At 47.8% G+C, this 8,045-nt stretch overlaps 1 protein-coding gene across 1 annotated transcript in view; it reads left to right on the top strand.

Moving 5' to 3' along the window:
* The first annotated feature begins 226 nt into the window (after nucleotides 1-226).
* Nucleotides 227-8,045, top strand: part of THRB (thyroid hormone receptor beta) — a 178,150-nt gene continuing 170,331 nt past the window's right edge. The window contains exon 1 of the mRNA XM_083468469.1: nucleotides 227-329. The gene's annotated coding sequence lies outside the window, so the exon portion shown is untranslated. The remainder of the gene's footprint in view (nucleotides 330-8,045) is intronic.

Here is an 8,045-nt window from a genome sequence, read left to right as displayed (position 1 = left end):
TTTCGCCCTGTCGTGTGAAACAGCCGGCGCGTGTCGGGGCAAGAGAAAGCGGAGCGGGAGCGGGGGCGGGGGGGAGAGAAGAGAGAATGCGCCCAGCGAGGAAAGAGCCGCCTCTGTTTTGCCCAGAGAACCCGGCGTCCTGCTCCATTTGTGTCACTCCCTCGCCTGCGCGCTCTCCCTTTCGCTGCCTCCCTCCCTCCCTCCCTCCTTCTCGCTCTCCCTCCCGCCCCCGACCGGGTCACTCGAGGACACAGGCCGCCTCTCGCCGTGGGAAGCGCCGCAGCCTCGCCGGCGTCTCGCTTTGGGTCTTCCGAGCCCGCGCTTGGCAGGTGAGGCCCTCCTCCCTTCGCGCCCCCGGCCCGGCCAGCCGCCCTCCGGCCCTCCTCCTCCTCCCCGTCTCTCTCTTCCCTGCCCGGAGGGGGTTGCTTTGCAAAAGCCAGCGCGACGCGGACGGAGGCGGAGACTGGACGGAGCGGGAGGCAGGCAGGCAGGCAGGGACTTCGTAACGCGGCAAACGGGGAGGCCCGCAGGATAGAAATGGGAGTTTCCAGGGGAGGGAGAGAGAGATTATGGGCGCGCGTTACGCGGGGTTGGTCTAGATGACCCTGGGACCCCTTCCGACTCCGCGCTTCTGGTCCTTTCGAGGGGAGGGGGACTGAGCGCCTCTCATCTCCTGCACGTGGGTCATTAAGAGCTGATTAGTTTCTCCAGCGGCGGCGGCGACAAGGGCGGTTGGAAAAGGAAGTGCCTCGGCCAGGACAAAACCGCAGAAAGCGACTACTTGGCCCCCTTTCAAGATGATTAAAGCGGATTAGTCAGCCCTCGGAGAGCTGACAGCTCGCGAAGTGTGATGATCCCGTGTCTCTGCGCGTTTCCCTCGGAAACGAAAAAAGCGGCGTTGCATTCATGGCGTGGGGCTTGTTCCTCTCGCCACCCCGGGGTGGGAATGGGGCTGGGATGCGCCCACCCCACAAGGGGAAGCTGGCTCTTACTCTCCCAGCCCTGTGGGCAGGAAACAAGACTTTCTCCGGAATTTAGTAACGTGTGAGTGGGTCCCAAGGCGAATCCCACTCAGATCAATGGGGTATACGTTCCTCAGTCAGTTGTGTGTAAGGCAGAGTCGGGGATGGGGGAAAACCCTTTCTGCCCCCTCCCCCGGGTCGCATACCCTCGTGGGCAACTTTCCGGATTATGGAATAACAGAATGGTAGAGTCAGAAGGGATCCCGGGGGTCATCTAGTCCAACCCCATGCGATGCAGAAATCTTTTGCCCAACGCAGGGCTCGAACCCACGACCTTGAGTCTCATGCTCTACTGACTGAGCTAATTATGGCTTGCCCAATAGTAGGCAGGACCTGAGGCAATAAATAAATGCCAAAGCCGGCAGCATGGGCAAGGGAGCCAGGGGGGGGCAGGGAGGGGTGTCTGCCCCCAATCAATAAAATTCAATAAAGATACATTGCAAACTGAGGTTCTGTCTGCCCCTCCAAAATATCCTGGCTATGCCCATGGCCGGCAGAGCAACAGGTGTGAATCATACCTTGTATAAGGTAGGCTGCAGGCCAGCCATGCAAAAGGCAAAAGTTGCTATGCACACCCAGCATGCAGGAAAGTTAAGAGGCATTATCATGCTTCAAGGACACATTTCAGCAAACTTAAACACTGGAAGGGGGGGGGGGCAGAGATGAAGAGTCTGGGTCCTCAGTTGTTGTTGGACTACAACTCCCAGCATTCCTAGCTAGGACTACAACTCCCATCATCCCTAGCTAGCAGGACCCAGAGAGCTGCAATTGATGCTGGGGCTGAGATTCCCTCCTGGTGTTTTCAGCCCTCACTCAATGGCAGCACAGATGCAGAATGTGCCAGGTTGAATTCCAGCGATGTCTCTGGGTAGCCTAAAGCAAGATGCTTTGTCTGAAAGCCTGGGAACCTGCTTTCAGTCAGTAGTCCAGGGATAGGGACTCCCAACTTCCACCAACCTCAGCCAGCATGTCAAATGGCCAGGTATGATGGAAGCTGAAGTCTGGCAACATCTGGAAGGCTGCAGACCCTCAGTCCTGGTGTAGAAAACACTGAACTAGACCGCCCAATGATCTGACTTCATGTACGGCAGTTTCCTATGGTTTTAGGTTAAGATTTTGCACATGAACTTTGAAGGAGCACCAGTGGCATAGTGTGGGTTGTCAGCACCCGGGGCAAGGCAAGTAATTTGCGCCCCCTAACCCGTGGATTTTAGCAGGGGGCAGAGAGCTGCGAGTGCGAGCGCGCGCCCCCAGATGTTACGCCCGGTGCGGCTGGCCCCCCCTGCACCCCCCACACTACGCCACTGAGGAGCACCTTTTCCTGGATTAAAATTAGGGCTGCCAGATTATCAAGGTCTTTCAGATTGAGTCAGGGATACTAGAAACCGACAGAAAAAGCTTGGGGGGGTGGACAAGCCAGTAGAGGTGCATACTTACCTATTCGCTAACGGTGGTTTTCTAGTTAAGATATGGTAGTTTGTCCTCGATTCCTAGCTGCAGCGCTTCAAGACAGCTGAATTTGGGCAGTGTGGTGTCCTACGTGGTCTGTCGTGTTAAACTTTGGGGGCTAGTGAAAGTGGGGGGAAATCTAAACAAAGGGAGTTGTGTTCTAAAGGTACAAATTGTTGCCTTTCTTTGGTTCAAGAAGTGTTGGGATAACGCAGCTGGTTGGCGAGGCCTCCTCAGAATTTATTGAGGCGCTAATCTCTCAAGTGGAAGTCGGGACCAAAATTTGCATGTTCCTATCACTGATAATTAAATCAGATGTGACTTGGTAGCTGACCTCCCTGAGGGCATTCCAGTCTTCCTCATCCAAATATGAGCAGAGAAGTCAGACAGAAGTATGTCAGGCCTCGTTCCACGAAACGCTGGTTTTTAGCTGTCTTTCGTCTGACAGTCAGGAACAAGGATTCTGCTTTCATAGTCAATATTTTGTGTTGTCTGCTAGAGTTTAAAATGGCAAAAGGAGGGGAGCAGAGTTGAAATGATCTATGTGATTGCTGATTAAAAGGATGCCACAAAGATCGGCTCCCTCTCCCTCGCTAGGTTTGTGTATCGTTTGCCAAGTATGAAACATAATTTACCTCCTGCTGCTTCCAGATAGTTCTATGTGCCCTCCTTGCCACAGGAATTTCCTAAATAAACTACTGACGTTGGTTGGGATTTTGCTAATGGTAGTATAGGGTTGTCGAGGACATTCAATTTTTCCATTTATTTACTCCAATCTTTTTTAATATAACTGCTGTCTGTTGAAATCTAGGTTACCATCTTGAGTTCAGGGCTTTGTGCACAAAACAATGTGTAATGCAGGGCGATAGTTCCAATGTGTTCATAGAATCATACAATTGTAGAGTTGACAATTTAGGAATGTTTTGCCCAATCTGAGGGGAACCTGAGATTTAAGAGTAATAATAACAATAATAATTTATTATTTATATCTCCCCAGCCATTCTTGGTGGCTCCCAACAGAATATTAAAAACACGATAAAATATCAACCATTAAAAACTTCCCTAAACAGGGTTGCCTTCAGATGTCTTTTAAAAGTCAGATAGTTGTTTCTTTCCTTGACATCTGATGGAAGGGCGTTCCACAGGGTGGGTGCCACTACCGAGAAGGCCCTCTGCCTGGTTCCCTGAAACCTCACTTCTTGCAGGGAGGGAACCGCCAGAAGGCCCTCAGAGCTGGACCTCCATGTCCAGGCTAAACGGTGGGAGTGGAGACGCTCCTTCAGGTATCCCTTTAGGGCTTTAAAGATCAGCACCAACACTTTGAATTGTGCTGGGAAACATACTGGGAGCCAATGTAGGTCTTTCAGGACCGGTGTTATGTGGTCTTGGCAGCCACTCCCAATCACCAGTCTAGCCGCCACATTCTGGATTAGTTGTAGTTTCCGAGTCACCTTCAAAGGTAGCCCCACGTAGAGCGCATTGCAGTAGTCTAAGCGGGGGGATAACCAGAGCATGCACCACTCTTGGCGAGACAGCCTCATGTTCTCCCTACTGAGCTCTATCTTTTCACTGTGGGAGGTGAGGCAGAGGGAAATCTCTGCTTGAGAGAACACCAGCTTAATTTTCTATAAGAGAACGGCACCATGGCTCTTCCTGTTGTGTCTGTTTCCCTTGATCAGGAGTGGGGAACCTCAGATCTTGGAACCAAGATAACAGTTGCGCAAAGGAGAGTTGCACAAAGGCTCTCCGAACTACTCTGTCTTGCTCGAACTCTTCTCAGCTCGGCGCCTCTCCCTGGCTCTGACTCTCACCAGCCCTGTTTGCACTGTCACTGAGTGTTTTGGCCTTGCTGATCTGTGCCTTTCGGCCTTCCTGGATGGAGAACAGAAAGAAGTGTGCAAGTGTAAGCTACACTAGTGACCAAAATTGTGAAAACCTTTTGGAAAAAGTGTATGTCCGCTGGTGGCGCTGTGGGTTAAACCACAGAGCCTAGGGCTTGCTGATCAGAAGGTCGACGGTTCGAATCCCTGCGACGGGATGAGCTCCCGTTGTTCAGTCACGGCTCCTGCCAGCCTAGCAGTTTGAAAGCACACAGTGCATGTAGATAAATAGGTACCACTCCGCGGGAAGGTAAACGGCGTTTCCGCACGCTGCTCTGGTTCGCCAGAAGCGGCTTAGTCACGCTGGCCACATGACCCAGAAGCTGTATGCCAGCTTCCTCGGCCAGTAAAGTGAGATGAGCGCTGCAACCCCAGAGTCGTCTGTGACTGGACCTAATGGTCAGGGGTCCCTTTACCTTTACCTTTAACACCTGACTGGCTCTCTAAACACACTTGCTCATTGGCTACATTCAAATGAAGGAAAGCTACTGCCTACCAACCTAAGCAAGTCGTGTTTCCTTTTTCTGGTTATTTGGCTGTAACTTTTGATAGAATACAGATAACTGAACAAACTTTGTTGCGTTACAGTCTACATTAATTTATCTTTGCACTGATATATAATTTTATGGTATTACTAAAAAAAAAAAGTGGTGTTATGTGCCACCAAACCTCAGAAATACTCTTTTTCCAAAAAGTTTCCACAATTTTGGCCACTAGTGTATATAAAGGTGCAATGTGTGTTTGTGGGTCCTCCCACTTTTGCCTTGGGCCCCGTCCACCACTTGCATGTGGCCCCTGAAAGGTTGTCCCGAATGGAATGCGGCCCCCAGACTGCAAAAGTTTCTACTCCACCCCACTCACCCCTCATCTGGGCATCAGTAAGGTCTTTGAATGTCCTTTTTGCTGCTTTTTGCTTGCCAATGGCATCCTGTTTTCAGTGGCCAACCAGATGCCTATAGGAAGCCTGCAAGCAGGAAAATAGACATAAATTCCTGGAAGTTAATCCTATGAATGGCTACAAATCACGATAACTATATGTTACCTTGAGAAGCCTTTATACCTCTGTATAGAAACTGCCGAGAAGCAACAGGAAAGCGAGCTATTGCCTTTTGACTTCTGCTTGTGAGTTTCCCATAGATGTCTGGTTCTCTTTGCTGGTAAACAACAGCTCCACTTACGCTCTCATATGGGAAAATACTTTACACTGTGCAATATAATTGTGACATTGTTCTAGATCTTCGTCAATGGTGTGACGTTATAGAGGTCCTTTGCCCAACTGTTACAATGCAGCCTATCACTAACACCTGTGCGTTTGAAGGATAAATTGCTACTTACATTGTTTCATATTATATAATTATTTACAGGTAGTATTGATACAAGACACTATGGCCGAAAAGAGGAGTGTTCTTTTTTTGCCTTTTTTTTTTTAGTACAGGCAAACCAATGTTTCTACAGCGCGGAGGCAGGAAATCTGGAAAGGACAGCAAGACATTTGTGTCTCAGCCTCACACCGCACAAATTTTTCCTGTTCTAAATGCTTTAATTCTTATAATTAATGAAATTGTCAACTGTGTGCAACAAAAGCCCTGTTGACCCATTTGCCATTGCAAGTTAAATTATAGTAAATTATGTCTTTGGAGCAGGCCTACACAACATGTAACCTACATGACATGACAACCTGGCGTGGCAGTCTGCCAGATTGTTCATAACGCCTTCGGTTTAGCAGGTTGCTTGAGGCTGAAAAGCCAAGGCTATAGAATAAACCCAGTGGAATGCAGAATGCCGCAGTTTAAGTCATATATTGCCTCAAAGGTTACATATGCAGACTGTCCAAGTGTCCCTATTTTCCAGGGACAGTCCCAGATTTACAGAAGGTGTCCTGGTTTCTGATTTGATCCTGAAATGTCCTGCTTAGGACGTCCCTATTTTCATCTGAGAAATGGAGAAGGGTATAGAATTATCTAACCCCCCAAGCCATGTGAAGGCAGCCCTTTATAGGGAAGTTTTTTTAATGTTTAACGTTTTACTATGTTTTTATATATGTTTTTTAATTTGCATGTTTGAATTAATAACATTTTAAATATGTCAACACAGGATAGATTTTGCTTCCCAGTCAGATCGGCAGGGTATAAATGGAATAATAATAATAATAATAATAATAATAATAATAATAATAATAATGACATCCCTATTTTCATCAGAGAAATGTTGGAGGGTATGTATATGTACTTGCCTACTACAGATAATCTAGAAGTAAAACAAATATTAAATATTTGATTCTGCAGTCACAAAACTGACAGCCGAGTACTGTAAAAATATTAGCAACATTTCAGTGGCAATGAGTAATTTTCAACAGCTGCCCCCCCCCCCCCGCTGGCAAAACAACTGACCGATACTGAACTATAGTTTCAAAAACCTCTTGTGTATTAAAGAAGTCGAAAAAAGAAAAAGCTAAATGGCATACGGGTGTTTTTAATTGGGGAGGGGCATAAAAGGTAAAGGTAAAGGAACCCCTGACCATTAGGTCCAGTCGTGGCGGACTCTGGGGTTGCAGCGCTCATCTCGCTTTATTGGCCGAGGGAGCCGGCGTACAGCTTCCAGGTCATGTGACCGCTTCTGGCAAACCAGAGCAGCACATGGAAACACCGTTTACCTTCCTGCCGGAGCGGTACCTATTTATCTACTTGCACTTTGAGGTGCTTTCGAACTGCTAGGTTGGCAGGAGCAGGGACCGAGCAACAGGAGCTCACCCCGTCGCGGGGATTTGAACCGCTGACCTTCTGATCGGAAGCCCTAGGCTCTTTAACCCACAGCACCACACACGTCCCTGGGGAGGGGCATATTAAGCACAAAAACATTGTAGAAAATAAAGTGTAGACAACTGGCTAAGTGAAAGTATGGAGCAGACTTGTCAGATTTTTGAGCTCAGAGCTTGATGATACATTAGAAACAGTTGTTTCCAAATTAAAACAACAACTATTATTGAAATTGGACTGAGGCCAGAATCACTTGCAGAAAATGCTTGCAGGATCTACTGTGTTATGATTGCTGATGTCTCCAAAAAGAGCTCATCACAACACCTACAAATAGAGCTTTAAAGTGGGATAATTGTTTATCTTATGAAACATAGCGGAGGTATATTTTTTAAATATTAAGGCTTTGAATTTCTCTGCAATCCTATACACACACACTTGCCTGGGAGTAAGAAAGATGGATCTTAGTGGTACTTTCTGTTATAGGATTGCATTGTTACTGCATCTGCTCATTTGGCAGAAAGTTAACTACTTTCGTTGATATGGGGAAACTGGAAACATTAACAGGATAATGAAGGCATGACAGACAGGCACGATGCTCTTACGGGGAAGAAACTGAATGTATTTTGACTTTGCCACTTGTCTGCTCTTCAAGGGTCAATTGCGTCTCACTCCAGGTGAGCAGGCAAGTGGGTAATTGTTTGACTGTATTAAGTGCAGTATCATAACAGGAGCACCAAACCCTAAACTCTCAGACGCTGTTTTCTACAATTCTCCGCCCCACCCACACATCATGTGAATTTGTCTGCGTTACTTTTTCTACCCTGCTCCGAAGCGAATTAGGCTTAAAGATTCTGCCCTAATTTCTTTCCAGAGATTTCTTGATTGGACACTTCGACCTAATTGGACACTTTAAGGTGGTTGCCAAAGCCGGCACTAAT

This window comes from Podarcis liolepis, assembly GCF_965112155.1.
Source record: "Podarcis liolepis genome assembly, chromosome: 12".
NCBI classification, from domain to species: domain Eukaryota; kingdom Metazoa; phylum Chordata; class Lepidosauria; order Squamata; family Lacertidae; genus Podarcis; species Podarcis liolepis.
The sequence above is the reverse complement of the archived record's forward strand: the minus strand, read 5'-3'. Positions and strand labels throughout refer to the sequence as shown.